The sequence below is a fragment of the Macaca thibetana genome, chromosome 4 (assembly GCF_024542745.1).
Source record: "Macaca thibetana thibetana isolate TM-01 chromosome 4, ASM2454274v1, whole genome shotgun sequence".
Taxonomy (NCBI): Eukaryota; Metazoa; Chordata; class Mammalia; order Primates; family Cercopithecidae; genus Macaca; species Macaca thibetana.
The window spans coordinates 131,522,248-131,541,586 of record NC_065581.1 but is presented as its reverse complement, the minus strand read 5'-3'; positions in this window follow the sequence as shown (position 1 = coordinate 131,541,586).

Genomic DNA, 19,339 nt, shown 5'->3' with positions numbered 1-19,339 from the left:
TATTTCTGTGGTATCAGTTGTAATGTCTCCCTTTTCATTTCTGATTTTATTTATTTGAATTTTCTCTTTTTTTCTTAGTATGGCTAAAGATTTGTCAATTTTATATTTTCAAAAAACAACTCAGTTTCTTTTATCTTTTCTATTGTTTTTCTAGTCTCTGTTTCACTTATTTCTGCTCTATTATTGTCTTCTTCCTTGTACTGACTTTGGGGTTAATTTGTACTTCCTTTTCTTCTTCCTTGAGGTGTTACTTTAAGTTGTTAGAGATCTTTCTTCTTTTTTGGTGTAGGTGTTTATTGCTAAAAACTTCCCTCTTAGAAATGCTTTTCTGCATCCCATAAGTTTGGCATGTTGTGTTTTCATTTTCATTTGTCTCAAAATATTTTTTAATTTTCCTTTTTTATTTTTTATTTTTTTGAGACAGAGTTTCACTCTTGTTGTCTAGGCTGGAGTCGGCTCATTGCAACCTCTGCCTCCCAGGTTCAAGCGAGGCTTCTGCCTCAGCCTCCCAGGTAGCTGGATTACAGGCATGCACTACCACACTGGACTAATTTTGTATTTTTAGTAAAGATGGGGTTTCCCCATGTTGGCCAGTCTGGTCTCGAACTCCTAACCTCAGGTGATCCACCTGCCTCGGGCTCCCAAAGTTCTGGGGCTCCCAAAGTTCTGGGATTACAGGCGTGAGCCACCGCACCCAGCCTAATTTTCCTTTTGATTTCTTCTTTCTCATTGGTTGTTCAGGAACATGCTTTTAATTTCCACATACAGAAGCGCTTCAGTATCTGTTGGGGATTGGTTGCAGGACCCCCATGGATACTGAAATTTACAGAAGCTCAAGTCCCTGATACAAAATGGCATAGTATTTGCATATAACCTCCGCACACCCTCTCAGATACTTCAAATCATCTATAGATTACTTACAATACCTAATTCAATGTAAATATGATGCAAACAGTTGTTATGCTGTATTTTTTATTTGTATTACTTTTACCATTATACCCTTTTGTATATTTTTCTCCATATATTTTTGATCCACAGTTGATTGAATCCATATGGAACCCACAGATAGGAAAGGCCTGCTGAATTTGTGAATTTTCCAAAATTCCACCTGTTACTGATTTCTAGTTTCATTCCATTCTGACCAGAAAGTGTACTTGATATGATTTCAATCTTCTTAAAATTGTTAGGACTTATTCTGTGGCCTAACATCTGAATTATCCTGTAGGACGTTCCATGTGCACTTGAGAAGAGTGTACATTCTGCTGCTGTTGGATGGAATGTTCTGTATCTGTCTGTATCTGTCCTCCATTTTGGTTACTCAATATTATAGTTAGCAGCTTTACATCTACATTCTTAAATATTGATTGCCCATAATTTTCCTTTTCTGCACTATTCTGGTCCAGTTTTAAAGTCAGTTTTTACTAACCACATTTGAAAAGCCAAACAGCTATTTTTCTATTTTCTGGAAGAAGTCAAGGAATTTGGTAAACCTCATCTAGAAACTTTCTGGGCCTGAGGCTTATAATTGGGAGTGAGTGGGATATTTTTCTTCTACTTTGATTTTTTTTAATGGTTATTAATGTACTCAAGGTTTTTTTAATTTCTTCTAGTGTCAATTTTGGCAATTTATATTTCTGTAATTTTTCAAATTTGTTCACATATCTTTATAAATACTTTTACTATATTTTCATGTTTCATTTGTAGTTATTTATTCTATATATAATAACATACCCTCTCTCTTGTTCTCTTTCTCTTTGTCTCTCTCTCCCAAATCACTCTGATCAATGCTTTGCATATCTTAGTAATGTATTGGTTATAGCACTCTATCATTTTTGGTTTTTTGTTTTATTTTGTTTTGTTTTGTTTTGTTTATTTTTGAGACGGAGGCTCTCTCTGTCGCCCAGGCTGGAGTGCAGTGGCGTGATCTCGGCTCACTGCAACCTCCGCCTCCCGGGTTCACGCCATTCTCCTGCCTCAGCCTCCCCAGTAACTGGGACTACAAGGGCCCACTACCCCGCCCGCCTATTTTTTTTTTTTTTTTTTTGTATTTTTAGTAGAGATGGGGTTTCACCATGTTAGCCAGGATGGTCTCCATCTTCTGACCTCGTGATCCGCCCACCTTGGCCTCCCAAAGTGCTGGGATTACAGGCCTGAGCCACCGTGCCCAGCCAGTACTCTATTGTTTACTTATAGTTGTGTTCTCTATATCCCTGATATTTACATGTATCTTTTCTATATTTTTTCTTTCTTGTTTACTTTTTTAACGAAAACATAAAGAATGGTCACATTAACCACTTACATCACTGCCTAGCTTAGGAAAGTAAACCTTACTATAAGAATTCAAACCCCTATTTGCTCTTCCTCAAAGAAATCTATGCACCAACACCAGAGCAAGGTACTCTCCTAAATTTTTTGTGCATCATTCCTTTGCATTGCTTTATACTGCCACTATGTACATAGATTTTCCTGAGCAATGTATAGTACTGTTTTGCCTATTTGTAAAGTTTGTCTCACTGAACTTGTATCTGTGAGATTCATCCATGTTTCTTGAATCATCTCCCAAATACTAGAGGCACTGGCTTCTCTGCCTCAGTCTCTGCTGTTAGGGGAAGCCAAACTAGGATGCTTTCCACTACCAGTGCATTGAGAGATCTTTTACATCATTAATCATAAAGAAGTGTTTAATATTTTAATATTTCTGCATCTTTTGAGATGATCCTTCATCTCTTATTTGAAGAATTAAACTAATTCCTCTTTTATTTCTTTGATTCTTTTATTTTCAATAATCCTCTTATTCCTGGGAAAACCCAGTTTAAATTGATCTAATTTTTTATTTTATTGATAATGTTTTATTTAGCATTTTACATCTATGATCATAAGCGAGATTAGCCCATAATTTTCATTTCTAATATTTTCCTTATCCAATTTAGGTAGCAAGGTTATACTAGTCTCATGTAAAACCATTAGAAGATGTCCCTCTTTTTGATTCTCAAGGAAAAATTAGGGTTTTTTGACTGTTTGATTTAAATTACCTCTGAAACCATGTGGAACTGGCTTTTGTGTGAGTACCTTTCCAATCTTAATTAAACTTATATCATGAGGAGAAGAAGATTCATGCATTTTATTTCATCTTGAATCCACTCTTAAGCTGTAGCTTTTCTAAGAAATTCTCACTTTATCCAAGTTTTTGTGTTTGTCAAAAGTTAATTTCATAGTTTTACTTTTTAGTCAACATTATCTATAACTGTTTTCTTTTTCATTTCTAATATTGTTTATTTGTGTTGTTTCATATTTTCTGAGAACCCAAAAATGTCTATTTTATTAGTTTTTTTCAAAAAATGAACTTTTGCCTTACTTGATTCTCTCTACTGTATATTTGTTTTTCATTTAATTAATTTCCCCTTATCTTTATAGTTTCCTTCCTTCTGCTTTCTCTGTGTTTATTTTGTTGTTCTTCTACCTTCTTAAGTTGCTTAGCTCATTTATTTTCAGCTTTCTTCTTTTCTAGTATAAGCATTTAGAGCTGTAAATTCACCAGAAAGCATGCTTCAATTGTATCTTGCAATTTGGGCATGTATTTGTTATTACTCACCTTTGGCTATCAGTTCTTTAGAAATGCTTTCTAAAATTAATTTTCAAAGATATAAATTTTCCCTATGTAACTATTTATTATTGATTTCTGACATGGAAAAATGGTCTAGATGATAAAAATTCTACAAAATTGTAGATAGGGTTGATTTTGACAACTCTCCCTTGTATAATTGAGAATATGGTTTATTGGGTAAGGTCGATTTTGACAACTGCTCCTTGTATAATTGAGAATACGGTTTATTCTTTCATTGGGGGTCATTTTTCTTAATCTCAAGCTTGCTAATGATGTTATCTAAACTTTTAATACACTCATAAAAATGTTTTGCTGCTTGATTCATCAGTTGTTCAGAGGAATTTGTAAATTCTTACACTGTTATTGTAGATTTATGGCCTTATACATTTTTTGAGGCTATGCTAAAAAGTTTATAGTTTGCAATTAAATGTTTATCATCATATAGCAATACTCTTTATGCTTAACGATATTTTACCTTGAAGACTATCTTGACTGGCCTATCTCTTCACCATGATGTTAGTGGATTGGGGTGTAGTATATCTTTTCCCCTTTACTTTTGACCTTTCTCTGTACTCATAATTTAGATGTTTCTTTCATTCTCCTTAACAATCTATAACTTTAACTGTCAAGTCTATTGAATTTATAGTAATTGCTATTACTAATAGATCTGAATTTATTTCTACAATTTTGTTTTGTGCTGCATCTCCTGATTTTGCAATAGTTTTCTCTGTTCTTTCTTTTGGTCTAATTAAGTTTTGTTGTTTTACTCCAATGCTCCAACACAATGTATCTAGGTGATGATATTTTTAAAATGTATCCTATTGTAGATTTCCCAATGATCCACATTTTTCATTGGTTCAGAAAGTTCTGCTTGGGCATCACCTTTCCATCATTCTCTATTACTGGATGTCCTGAAATGTGGAAGGGCAAGTCTACCATCCCCAGCTTTCACGAGTGAAGGTTTTTCGGCCTGTTTATTCATGTCCTAGTTCAGTTGTGGCACTGTAATGAGAAAAGTCATAAAACAGAAGAAAAGATCAATTGAGATATGCATTTAAGATTTGTTAGGCATTTTGTGGAACTACAGTGTCTCTTACAGCTTTTCTGTGTTAAAAACAAAAAGATCCTTACCCTCACACTGACCCATTTGCCACAGCCATCATTAATTACACTGTGACAGATACAAGTGATTCTATGAAGGCAACAAGGAAGCTTCATGTTCGATATTAAGTGTTACAGACGTGTGATGACATCTGTGGTCTCTCACAGACTGGGAATTAAGAGATGTGGTTTTTTTAGGCCACATTTCTGTCATATGCTACAACCTTGCCTTGGCCCGTAGTATACCTTCTCGGTGCCTGTGAAACATGTCATCACTGTATTTGGAAGATTAATAGATTTGCAGATTCACAACCAAGAGGTGGGATGGAGAAATCTCTAGAGAGCACTTATCATATGAAAAGCATATTCATTATTATGATAGGATTTGGTGATTTCATATTGCTTTCATAGTACAAGCTAGAGAGGGTGCATTTGCCAAATTCCTCTTACATGGTGAAGATAGCAGTCGGACTTTTAGTTAAAACTCTAAACCTGGTAAATAATCAGGATTATTTGAGAAGGTTCTTATAAATAGAGGTGACTCTCACTGTAGGCTTTAAATATCATCCATCCTCTCCTCCAGGCTAAACCTTTCCCAGTTACCTTTGGTGTATTTTCTTCACCGCTCTTTCCACAAAATATGGTTAGATTTTTGTTTGTTTGTTTGTTTGTTTTTGGACAGTCTTCCTCAGTGGACTACGTGGCCCACAAAGACAGAGATGTTGACTGTTATTATCTTCATTCTGTGCATAAAGCTTACCCCAGGGCCTAGAACCTGGTAGGGGCTCAGTAAATATGTGAAGTGATGAGGAAATAATTTCTTCCAACATTCCTGTTGGATTTCTGTAATCCAACAGAAATCTCTTTAGTGTGACCCAGGAATCTGTGTGTAAAGTTCTGGAGATGATTTTGATGACCAACACATTGAAGAACACACTGGTTTATGACAAAGTGGCTTTGTCATAACTAAGGACAATATATCAGAATTTTTGATGCCATGGGAGCAGGGCCAGCTTAATGAGGGTTTGATTAGGAGCTCTCAGAAGGGCTCCTTTCCCTCCCCGTCCTGCACATGAGGCTCAGTACTCTGCAGTTTTGATGTTCTTATTTTTATCTTTGAATTTGTGTTTGTAAGTGAAGTCCGATGGGGTCATAGAGCATGAGCAGAGGCTTGGAGCCTCTGCTCAGAAGCACCTGCTTCTCACCACTTTGCTACCTCCCCAGTAAGGGCTGCAGCTGCCTGCACCAACCCCTGCCCAGTGACCCTGCTACTCTTGCCCCAGGTGAGGTCAGAGCACAGGTCTAGGAAGCAATAGAGTCCAACCCACACACCAAGTCATGGTATGTGACCCTTGGATGCCAGCGAGGGTACAGAAGTTTGATGTTAAATAACAAAGAATGCCATAACAGGTCAATAGAGACAACAGAAAAAAAGGAAAATGCTTTTTTCCTGCATTTTGAGTAAGGAGCCTAGCATTTTTCTTTTATAGTCAACAATTTATGTAGCCAGCTGTGGGGACAGGAGATATTACTTTGACAAAAAGGGCATGTATGTATATTTCCAGTTGAGAAACACCATTCCCAGGTTTACTTTCTCAATTAAGACATATTATCACCCAGTGGATGGTGGTGCCTAGGTGTCTTTTGCTCCAGTTAGACTTTTTTATAACTGACACGGAGAGTTACTTCTTTTCAACTAAATTAAGCTGTCTTGATACAAATGTGATTTTACTAAAATGTTAAGAATAAATATTAACTATTTTATTGCAAAATGTATTTTATATCACAATTTGAAGAATTGCATACAAGCAACTTATTCCCTAACCCTTATAATTATAAATTTCTATTCTTCAGTCTTTCTATTTCAAACTTATGTTGTTCCCCTCCTCTCACTGCCTACAATACCTAAAGACTTCTAGCTTGCTTTAGAGGAAGTTCCAGTAGCTTCTAGTTGACGCTCTCGGCCTGTTTGTTGTTCAACCTCTTAAGTCTATGCCCAAGAGTTTTTCTTTCTCTAGAGTGCTCTATTCTTCCCTCATGTAAATTTACAGAAGTCTCTCAAGTGTTGGGTGTCAGCGGAAAACCTCAAGTCCCCAAGAAGTAGCCCATTTAACACCAAATGCTGAGATAGCTAAGAAGTTGCCTGGGAAATGCTGAGCCACTTAGTTTAACAATAAACTCTGATACTGAAGCAGGCTATGCTGAGACAGCTTGACCACCAACAAGAAATACCAACTATTGTTCTTGACCATGTCTCAGTCTTGCCTCACTGCTTGTGTGGTTTCACCAATATGTGACCACAGTTTCATGTTTTAGGAGCTTGTTTCCTGTCTATCTGCCATGCCATGTATCTCTAAGTTTCTCCAGAGGGGGCTGTTTATCCAGCAAAGGTACAATTTTATTCCCATTATTGGTTATTCATGAGCAATGACCTCCCTTTTTCCATCACTCCTAGCCAATTAGGGATTTCCTGATCTTGTTCTTAATTCTACTCACCAAGCTTAACCTGGAGTGACTAATCCAGCCTCCTGTCATCTGTAAAATACACCTGTGTACCCTTCACCAGCAGCAACCGACAGTCAGTTACTTGATCTTGCCCCAAAATCTATTCACCAAACCCCAGTCTACAGCACCTAATTCAACTACAGGCAACTTGCATAACACTAGCATTGAGCAAGTTGGAGCACAATGCTAGTGTGCACCCACTTCATGGGTACCCTCTGGGCCCCAGAAGAGGGGTATGACCTCTCCCCATCAAAATGAATCACAGCTCCAAAGCACAGCTTTTCAATTCTGATTTATTTCTAAACTTATGATCTTTCTAACAGGTTGCAGGACCAGAGCTCTTCTTGATGGATAAAACCATAGAAAAGTGTTCAAAATCCTTATGAGGAAGTTGTGCAAGTTGCCTCATGCTTAGAGGATGCTATCTCATTGGGACAAAGCCTACTTGGCAGACTAGACCAGGACAGCCTTTGTGAACCCAGGTGGGTAGGGTCATGTCCTTGCTGATCCACCACTGCCTTTGGATCTAACACCCAATTTCCTATAGGTGCAGATGGAAATGGCTGACAGAGAAGAGAGGGAACAATGTTGAAGGCAAATTACCATTTATATATATTTAGGATGTGAACATTATACCAGGGCCTTCTCTAATAAGCACTGGTCTTTTAAGAAAAAGGAAATTCTCAATACTACTGTATGGAAAACTCATGTTCCTGCCCAATACCTGTGGTCCTGTCCAGGATCAGCTCATTTTTTTCTTTCTTTAACTATAAACATCCAGGAGCTCCATCTTCCAGACTGCCTCTATCATTAAATCAAGAGCTTCTAAAGGTACTTAAAGTCCTTGGAATTGTATGTCAAATAATGTGTCCATGTTTGCTTCAGAATTTTTTAAAGGAAGAAGTGCAATAGATTTCATTAGATTTTAAAGGGTGTCTATATTTGTTCATTCTCATGTACCCACAAGGACATACTGCAGACTGGGTAATTTATAAAGGAAAGAGATTTAATTGACTCACAGTTCTGAAGGACTGAGAAGGCCTCAGGAAACTTATAATCACGGCAGAAGGGGAAGCACACACATCTTTCTTCACCACATGGGAGGAGAGAGAAGAATGAGAGCTGAGTCAAAGGGGAAGCCCATTAAAACACCATCAGATTTCATGAGAACTTACTCACTATCATGAGAATAGCATGGGGAAAACCACCCCCATGATTCAGTTACCTCCTACTGGGTCCCTCCCACCATACACGGGGATTATGGGAACTACAATTAAAGGTGAGATTTGGTACAGTCAAACCATATCATTGCAGTCCTAGTCCTTCTCAACTCTTGTGTCCATACATTTCAAAACACAGTCATGCCTTTCTAACATCCCTCAAAGTCTTAGCTCATTCCAGCATTAACCCAAAAGTCCAAGTCCAAAGTTTCATCTTAGACAAGGCAAGTTCCTTCAGCCTATGAGCCTGTAAAATCAAAAACAAGTTAGTTACTTCCTAGATACAATGGAGGTACAGGCATTAGGTAAATACTCCCAATCCAAATAGGAGAAATTGGCCAAAACAAAGGGGCTACAGGCCCCATGCAAGCCCAAAATCTGACAAGGCATTTATTAAATCTTAAAGCTCCAAAATAATCTCCTTAGACTCCTTAGACTCCATGTCTCACATCCAGGTCATGCTGATGCAAGAGGGGGGACTCCCATGGCCTTTGGCAGCTCCAGCCCTGTGGTTTTCCAGGGTACAGCCCCCTCCAGGCTGTTTCACAGACTGGTGTTCAGTTCCTGCAGCTTTTCCAGGCACAAGGGTATAAGCTGTAGGTGGATCTACCATTCTGGGATCTGGAGGATGGTGCCCCTCTTCTCACAGCTCCACTAAAGACAGTGCCCCAGTGGGGACTCTGTGTGGGGGCTTCGACCCCACATTTCCCAACTGCACTGCCCTAGCAGAAGTTTTCCACGAGAGCTCCACCCATGCATCAAACTTCTGCCTGGACATCCAGGCACTTCCATACATCCTCTGAAATCCACGTGGAGGTTCCCAAACCTCAATTCCTGACTTGTGTGCACCCACAGGCTCAATGCCATATGGAAACTGTCAAGGCTTAGGGCTTGCACCCTCTGAAGCTATGGCCTGAGCTGCACCTTGGCCCCTTTTAGCCACATCTGGAGTGGCTGGGATACAGGGCATCAAGTCTCTAGGCTGCATACAGGAGGGGGGCCCTGGGCCCTGACCCATGAAACAATGTTTTCCTCCTAGGCTTCTGGGTGTGTGATGAGAGGGGCTGCTGCAAAGGTCTCTGACATGCCCTGGAGACATTTTCCCCATTGTCTTGGTAATTAACATTTGACTCCTGGTTACTCATGCAAATTTCTGCAGAGGGCTTGAATTTCTCCCCAGAAAATGAGTTTTGCTTTTCTACTGCATCATCATCCTGCAAATTTTTCAAACTTTTATGCTCTGTTTCCTCTTGAACACTTTGCCACTTAGAAATTTCTTCCACCAGATACTCTAAATCATCTCTCTCAAGTTCAAAGTTGCAAACTTTCCCACATTTTCCTATTTTGTTCTGAGTCCTCCAAACCATTCCAACCTCTGCCTATCACCCAGTTCCAAAGTTGCTTTCACATTTTCAGGTATCCTTATAGCAGCACCCCACTCTCTGTGGTACCAATTTACTGTTTTAGTCTGTTCTTGCACAACTATAAGGACACGTATGAGACTGGGTATTTTATAAAGGAAAGAGGTTTAATTAGTTCCACAGGGCTGGGGAGGTCCACAGGCAGGAGGATAAAGAAAAATGAGAATCGAGCCAAGGGGGAACCCCCCTATAAAACCATCAGATCTCATGAGAAATTACTATCACAAGAAGAGCATGGGGGAACCACCCCCATGATTCAATTACCTCCCACTGGGTCCATCCCACCACACATGGGGATTATGGGAATTACAGTTCAAGATGAGATTTGAGAGAGGGCACAGCCAAACCGTATCAATGTCTGTGGTCCAAAAATGTTTTAAATCTCAGTTGAATTGTGAACAAGTGTCTTTATCAACCAAGATGTGAGCTATGAAGACATTTTAGACCAGTGCCATTCTTGTAGTCTTAGAAGACCCTGGCCAGTGGGTATCAATCAAACTTGAATCTTATAATTCATGAGCCCCCAAACTATGAACCATAGTCAAAAGTCATGTCAGGACATCATCTGGGACAGTGGTTTTCAGAATGTGTCAATAGTGGTTAGGATTCCGTGGATGGTTCGGGATTTTCTGTATGTTTGAAAAACATAAAAACATTAGGACCAAGATGGGGAGAATCCACTTCCAGCTGCGAGCACATTAATTCTTTTGTTATATGGTTTATAGACTGCAGTTATGGTTCATTGCCAGTTTTTCAAAGTTATATTAGAGAAAGAAGGTATTAAACTTTGTTTTAAGGTTTGAAAGTTACAGCTCTAAGATATCACAGCTCGTTTTTTCACTGACGGGGACTAAATAACTTCACCAGCAACCATTACTGAATTTATTAATGGATGCTACTATCAGCATATACACTACCTGTGCTCACATTGGCAAATAGAATTCTTCTCATGCTGACTGTAGCCAATTGGTGAAGGACACCTAGAAGACATTCCTCAGAAGGATTCTGAGCCAGGCTGGCTCAGCAGAAAACAGGGCGAGTAATAATAATGTCTACCATGATCTCATGAAGGTATTGTGTATTTCAGACTCCTATTGTGGGTCATCTGGGGAGAATAGCTGGCCTGAGCCTGTGCCACACAAAATATGAATTCCAACATGGTTATATTGTCTCTGTGAAAACCACAACCTAACCTCATAATGATTTTTTATTGATTCCATAGACTAAGCTCCAGAGCCTCCACTCTTCTCAGCCTCACTTCTGCTGCTTTGCCAGACTTGACCTTGGGCACACAGTTATCACTTATATTGGTAAATGTTAAGAAACAATTAAAGAGAGAAACACCCTGACTGTGTTCTGCACAGAAAAGAGTATTAACCTGTAAATGGGGAGTGATGTGGCTCAGATTGTCAAAGCAGTTATTAACTCCTAGTCAACCTTCCAGTCTGAATTCTAGGGAAGTCACTTCTGACTCAGGCTGATGAGTGATTTCCTTTACTCCTCTCTGTTGAAAATTATGTGTGTGTATGTGTGTGTGTTCACACGCATGCATGGATGTGATCACGTATGTCTCTCCTACTAAGCTTTAAGCCCCAGGAAAGTCTTTTTTATGTTTGTAAAAGTGATATGTCATAATTGTACATATTTTGAAGGTACATGTCATATTTTGATACAATGTCCAATTATTAAATCAGGGTAATTGAGATACCCATCACCTCAAACATTTATCTTTTCTTTGTGTAGGAAACATAATCTTTTTCTTCTAGTTAATTTGAATAATACAATAAATTATTGTTAACTGTAATTTCCCTACCATGTTATCGAATGCTAGAGCATATTCCTTCTATCTAACTGTACTTTTGTACCCATTAACTAACTTCTCTTTATTCCTCCTTACTTTCCTTCCTAGCCTCTGTAGTCACCATTCTACTCTCGAGGTCCATGAGATCTACATTTTTAGCCCCTGCATATGACTGACAACATGTGATGATTGTCTTTCTGTGCCTGGCTTATTTCACTTAGCATAATCATTTCCAGTTCCATCCTTGTTACTGCAAATGACAAGATTTTAATAACTAGTAATAGGATTGCTAGATCATACTGTGGTTCTATTTTTAGTTTTTTGAGAAACCTCCATACTGTTCTTCGCAGTGACTGTACTACCTTACATTTTTTTCAACAGTGTATGAGGGTTCTTTTTTCTCAACATTCTCACCATCTCTTTTTGATACAAACCTTTTTAGCTGGGGTAAGATGACATCACATTGTGGTTTTGATTTGCATTTCTCTGACGATTAGTGATGTTAAGCATTTTGTCATATACCTATTGGCCATTTGTGTGTCTTCTTTGGATAAATGTCTGTTCAGATTTTTTGCCCTTTTTTACATTGAATTATTTGGTTTTTTGCTATTGAGTTGTTTGAGTTGCATGTATATTCTAGTTACTAATCCCTGGTCAGATGAATACTTTGCAAAACCCCCATTCTGTGGGCTGTCTCTTTATTAATTGTTTCCTTTGCTTTGCAGAAGCTTTTTAGTTTGCTATAATCTCACTTGTCTGTTTTTGCTTTTGTTGCTTGTGTTTTTGAGTTCTTAAACAAAAAATCTTTGCCCAAATCATGTTTTACAGTGTTTCCCCAATGTTTCTTCTTCAATTAGTTTCATAATTTTAGGTCTTAGATTCAACGCTTTAATCCACTTTTATTTGACTTTTGTGTATAATGAGACGTAAGGGTCTAGTTTCATTCTTCTAAATGTAATTACCCAATTATTTGGTTAAATTTATTCCTAAGTATTTTATTTTTTGTAGCTATTCTATATGAGATTGCTTTCTCGATTTCTTTTTCAGATTTATTGCTGTTAAGTGTACAGAAATGCTGCTGATTTTTGTATGTTGATTTTGTATCCTACAACTTTACTAAATTTGTGTATCAGTTCTATGAGTTTTTTTAATGGAGTCTGGTTTTTCTAAATATAAGAGTATGTCATCTGCAAACAATAATAATTTAACTTCTTTTTTTCAAAATTGAATGTCTGTTTATTTCTTTTTCTTGCCTCATTTCTCGGGTTACGACTTCTAACACTATGTTGAATAAAATTGGTGAAACCAGTGCAATATATTAACTGTGTGATTATTATATGTAGCCTTTATCATGTTGAGGCATATTGTTAATAGAATCAAAAACAAAAACCATATAATTTTTTCAATAGATGCTGAAAAAGCATTCAATAAAACTCAGAAAAGTCTCTTTTGCTCACCATTTTACCTTCAGATTCTTGCATAAAACATCTTATCATATATATTCTATCCTCTTAAGAGTTACTTCTACTAACTTGTTAAAATTAAACCTTACGAAGTGCAAGGGCAGACAACAGAAGGAGAGAAGATGACAACAGAAAGAGAGATGACAAAAGAGGTGGAAAATAAAAGTAAAAGCTTTACATGAGAACCTCATCTACCCACCAGAGCATGTTATCTTTAAGATGGAGAAAGATTGCTCCAGAACATGACTGGGAAAGCCTGAGCCACTCCATTTTAAAACCACCACTAATGTTCAGTTTTGTTGTTTCTGTAGGAGAATTCCCAGGGGCAACTCTGACCCTAGGTTGGCTCCAGACAAGCTGTCTAGACCTTGAAATTTTCTGATAGCCCCTCTGACTTTCCCTGAGCAGCCTAAATATTTCCCAATTTTTCCAGCCTAGCAGTTCCCTATTCCTTGGCCCCATACCATTCTGTTTGAGTTATGCAACAGGAAGTCTGAAGTCAGGTTGGGAAAGAGATAAACAATACCAAGAAAGTGGTGTCCCAGATGCCAAGAAATAGAGGTGTTTTTATGAGAGAGTAATGTAAATATATCAATGAATAGAAATTTTATTAAAAGAGATTTTTAAAAACACCAAAATTGAATAAATAATTAGAGTCAAATGGTGATAAGGGATATGAAGAAAATGAAACAGGGATGGGGAGAGAAAATGGCAAATAAAAGGAGGAGGACAGCAATGTGTTTAATCATGCAATTAGGGAAGGCCTCTTTGAAAAGGTGATGTCTGAGCAGAGATCTGAATTATATCAAGAAGTGGGAGAAGAGCATCGGCATTAAGGGAAGAGGTGTGGAAAGGCTCTAAGGCAGGAAGGAGCACAGATGGTTCGAAGAATGTCAAAACGGTAAGTACAGCACAAGTGGAGGGAGTCAAGGAGAAAGTAGTAGGAGAGTTTGACCACACTAGATAATGCAGAATAACAGGATTTATTCCAAATGCGATGGGAACCAATGAGAAGCTGATTGCAGAAATGGCACAAAAGAAACATGAAGCCCAGTGAAGAGGCTATGTTGGGAGGCCAGGCCTAGCATGACAGTCAACTGTTCCAGAATGGATGGGAGCAGTGACAACAGTGAGGGGTGATCAGATTCAGGATGTATTAGAAAAGCAGAACCAACAGCGCTGGTTAACGGATTGGGTATGGAGGGTAAAGAAAAGAGAGAAATCCACTATGCTTCCTAGTTTGAGGACCAGAACAAAATATAATGCTACTTATTCAGTTGGAGAAGCTTAAGGAATCATATGTTTTGGGTAAGAATATAAAGAATTATGTTTTGGACACGCTAACATTTGAGATCTCAATTAGACATTCAAGCAGAAACTTAAAATAACCAGTTACACCCACAAATCTGAATCTCAGGAGGGAAGTCGTGACTGAAGAATATAAACTTTAGCATACTGAAGGTGTTTAAAACCATTACACAGGGCTGGGCACAGCGGTTCATGCCTGTAATCCCAGCACTTTGGGAGGCCGAGGTAGGTGGATCACTTGAGGTCAGGAGTTTGAGACCAGCCTGGCCATCATGGTGAAACATCGTCTCTACTAAAAATGCAAAAATTAGCCAGGCATGGTGGCAGATGCCCTGTAATCCCAGCTACTCAGGAGGCTGAGGCAGAAGAATCACTTGAACCTGGGAGGCGGAGGTTACAGTAAGCTGAGATCACACCACCACATTCCAGCCTGGGTTACTGAGCGAGACTCCATCACAAAAAAAAAAAAAAAAAAAAAAATTTATACAGAATAAGGTCAGCTAGGAAAAGTGTACAAATGGAAGAAAAAGGAGAGCTGAGGCCTGAAACCTGAGGCGTGCCAACATTGAGAGGTCAGGGTTGGGAAGGAGCAATCAGTGAGGTAACAAATCCCAAGAGAGTGGTGTCATCTCAGATGCTCAAAGAAGGAAGCATTCAAAAAGGCGAGAGTGGTTGACAGTGCCAAATATTACACAGGGCACAAGCCAGGAGGTGACACAGAACTGACCTTTGGCTTGTCAAAAGGGGAGGTGAGTGGTTTTATGAACAAGAGCAGTTTCTGTGAAATAGTGAGGGTGAAAAGCTGATTACAGTAGGTTCAATATATTAAGAATATATTGAGTATGCCCAGTCATGGCAGGAATTTTACTAAAGAAGAGCAAAGAAGTGGGCTAGACGTGGGTATGCGGTCAACAGAGGGTTTGTTTTTATTTAAGACAAAAGGCCTTATACTTGAAGCCTCATGGGAATAATTTAGTTAGATAAAATAATGATGCAAGAGAGAGATGATAGTTGTGGAAGGATGAATGGGACCAGTGACCTTAGAAGAGCACAGGACTCCTCATTTGAACAAGAGAAAAGTTGATATACAAGAACATGTAAAGGTTGGTCAATTTGGTGATGCAAGGATGAGATCATATTCTTCTGAATGCTTCTGTTTTCTCAGTGAAATAACAAATGAGGTCACCAGCTGATAGTGAAGAATGGGAAAGTGAAGTTGAAAGTTTGATGACAGAGGAGATGACATCAATTTGCCTTCTCAGAGATGAGGAAAGCGAGTACACCAGGGAAATGGAGTAGGGCTCACAGAGATCACTTTCCCTGATTCCTTTCACGGCTCATGGCCAATCCTGAACAGACTGCCCACTTCCACAAAAACATGATTGTTTTAGAAAATCTAAAGAATCATCCTTCAGAACTGAGATGGGCTTTGAGTAACCATAAGCCTCAATTTACTCATTGCCACGTGCATAGAAAACTTGTTTCTTCCTAGTTTATGAAAAGGCACACTGATCATAGGAATAATGAGTAGGAAATCCTTTGAGAGGAGAATCATCTTCTGTATGTACAAAACAGAGGTGGGATCAGCCAAATACCCTTTCTGCAGGAGGAGTATCCTTCTCTTCCTGAGTGAAATTGACTAGAGATGTGAAGTGAACAAAAAAAGGTAACCTTTATATTAACACTAGTGTATCAAATTTTTATTTTTCATATTTTTCATTTAACTAATGAAGCATGTCATGATTCGATTTCCAGCTGTTGACATTAGGGTTAAAATGAAAATGCATTTGAAGCAATTTAGGGAACTCCATAAAAAGCAGTTTAAACCCCAGTACTATGTTTTGTCAACTTTTGGGGGCCCCCAAATAATTGAAATTCAGCAGTTACTGTATTAAATTTTTAGTTAGAATCAAAATAAATTTTTACACATAGAGTCATCCGCCAAATAAGTCTAAAAGATAGGGAATAATATGATTAATGCCTTTTACATTTTTTACTTCTGGTTATATTTGGAAGATTTGAAATAAACCAGTGTCCATTATTTCTATGGAGATATGTGAGAATGTAGTTTTTAGAGGAAATCTGCCTGACTTAAATAATAAACAGACATGATATCTTTCTGTTGGGAAACGAAGAACAACTTGAGGTAAGAAGCAAACACAAAGAGAGTGTGTAAAGCCAAAGGCCCATAAATGTCCTCTGACATGTTTGTAAATATTTTGTTTACTTGTCTGCTTTCTCTGTAACTTAGCAGTGTTATATGAGGGAAATGGCCAAAATTCCTAGAAACTACATTATACACTCACACACATTGAAGTTTAGCAAATCTTACAATCCCCTTGGCAAACCCTTTATGTTTTTCCTTTGGAAATATGATAAACTTGTTTATTCTATTTGTCAGTTTTCCGTTTCTGAGTTTCTTCATTGAATTTGTTATCTTCTTTATGTAACCAAGCTGTCCCAAGCATTCTATGGCCACAACTGCAAAGAGAAATTAAGCATATGCATAATAATGAGGAATAGTAGTTTGCATAGCACAAGGTTTTGTTAATTGTAAACAAGATGAAGCAGTTATTTTAGCTTTAAATCATACTATGTATTACTTAAACTATGTCTTCTGAATTGCCTTTAGGAAATACATTTTCTCCATCTCTGTGTAACAAGATGGATTTTTTCCCCTGCACTGAATGTCACATTCTGATGCTGGGATGTGAAGGTTTGGGAGAAGGCTGGCACAGTATGTCACCGACATGGTTAGGCTTTGTGTCCCCACCCAAATCTCATCTTGAATTGTAATCCCTATAATCACACGTGTCTAGGGAGAAACCAGACGGAGTTAATTGAATCATAGGGACAGTTTCCCTGATGCTGTTCTCACGATATGAGTGAGTTCTCATGAGATCTGATGGTTTTATAAGGGGCTCTTCCCTCCTTGCTCTTCATTCTCTCTTGCCTGCTGCCATGAAAGAAGTGTCTTTTCCACTTACACCATCATTGTAAGTTTCCTGAGGCCTCCCCAGCTCTGCTGAACTGTGACTCAGTTAAACTTCTTTTCTTTATAAATTACCTAGTCTCGAGAATGTCTTCAAAAGCAGTATGAAAATGGATTAATACAGTCACTTAGGCTGGAAACCCTGCAGACCCAACTCTCTTGGCCTTCAGGTATGCCAGAGAGAAAATGATGGTATGAGCATGCAACAAAGGCAGGTGAAAGCAGCACAGGGAAACCAGACTGGAGAAACCACAAGTCAGCTAGCCATGGCAGTGGAGACCCTGTCATTGAAGGACTTTTTTATTTTAGTAGACAAAAATGAAGATACCACTAGAAAGACCACAACATCTGTGTTTCAGTGACAGTCACAGTGAGACTCCTAAGCTCTCCTGTTCTCTCAATGGGACAACAGGAAGTAGGACAGACTCATTGGACTATATAAAAATTTCAGGGAGGATCTCGAAGTTATTGTTGGAAGAAGATCTCTGGGAAAGAAGTAAGACATTTTCTTATTCGTAGACCACATGCTCAGTCATTTAATCTAAATACTATATACCCCAAGGTGAAATAAGAGATATCAGTTATATCTGCTAACCTAGAAACACAGGGAAAATAAATTCCTTTATTATAGTAATTCAGTAAGGGTCTAATAAATAGATTCTATCTAGATTTTGTAATACATCAAAAAAGAGGATTAAAGAAGTAGCACCAACCTTCTGAATCATGGTATTAATTAGATTTCCCTCTTTCCTTTTAAGGAAAAACAATTCTTTGCACATCATGACCACTCAACATTTTTTTAACTGAAGTATTCTGAGATTTTAAAGAATTGTTGAAACACGTTGCATTATCCCTAACTAACCATCTCGTCAGCTATAAAACAATCAATCATCAAGTTTAACGAGGATATTGTTGAATAAGTCCTATAGTTCCTTGAGAAACATTTTTTTGCATCAAAATGAATCTTTATGCTTAGATCTGCATATAATTTTGAGTTCAAAATACTTAATAGACTAATTAAATGTATACATTTTCTTCAGTACACAAATTAGAAAATCTTTGGATTAAGTCAATAAATTACTTCCAAAAGATAATTGTTAATGTGTGCTCAGTATTTTAGGAAGTGCTTTCACATACATGATCTCATTTGTTATTCACAACAACCTCATGGGTCGGGAATTTCCGTATTTCACAAAAAAGTTAACAAAGGCTCCAAGAAGATAATTAACGTAGACATTAGTAAGAGGCTAAATGTGGTTTCTTTGTATCCAGATGCCACGTCTTTCTTATGTTAATGCATAGTCTGACATAAAATAATGCTGTAAATATGTGGCAAAATTAAAAGGAGAACATAAGCATCCTTCTTGTAATCCCAGGGTTTACCCAGTCATCTAGCCTACCTTGCTTTTAAGCTGCCCGTGAGTCCTTTTGCTATATGACATTTCATGGGTGATCAACCTTTGCAGTGGATCTGGATCGCTATAGTTAACATCTAATAGGACAGCTTCCCTGTCATATTTCTCTGGCTCCCTGCCACACATTTACAACTGGTAGCCCTATTCCACTGGTCCTAGCTTATTGACCCAGAGGTAAATAGCTTCTTCACGTTGAGCCCATCAAATTCCTTCTAACTGAAATTTGGAATTGGTACAATAAAAGAAATAATCAGTGTCTCCTTTACTCAACCTAAATCATATATATCTTGAACCATGGAGTGACCAAGTTCCTCCTTCTAGACTTCAGGAAGAAAGAAGCACATATGTGAATTTCATGAACTTACCCTCCTAATAAATCCCACTTTTTTTCTCATACCAGAGCTGCAGAGATTTTATTATTTGTAACTAAAATCCCAAATAATGTATCTGATAATCCACCAAATTCATCTAGTCATCTTAATCCCTTCATCCTCAACCCTTGAGCAGAA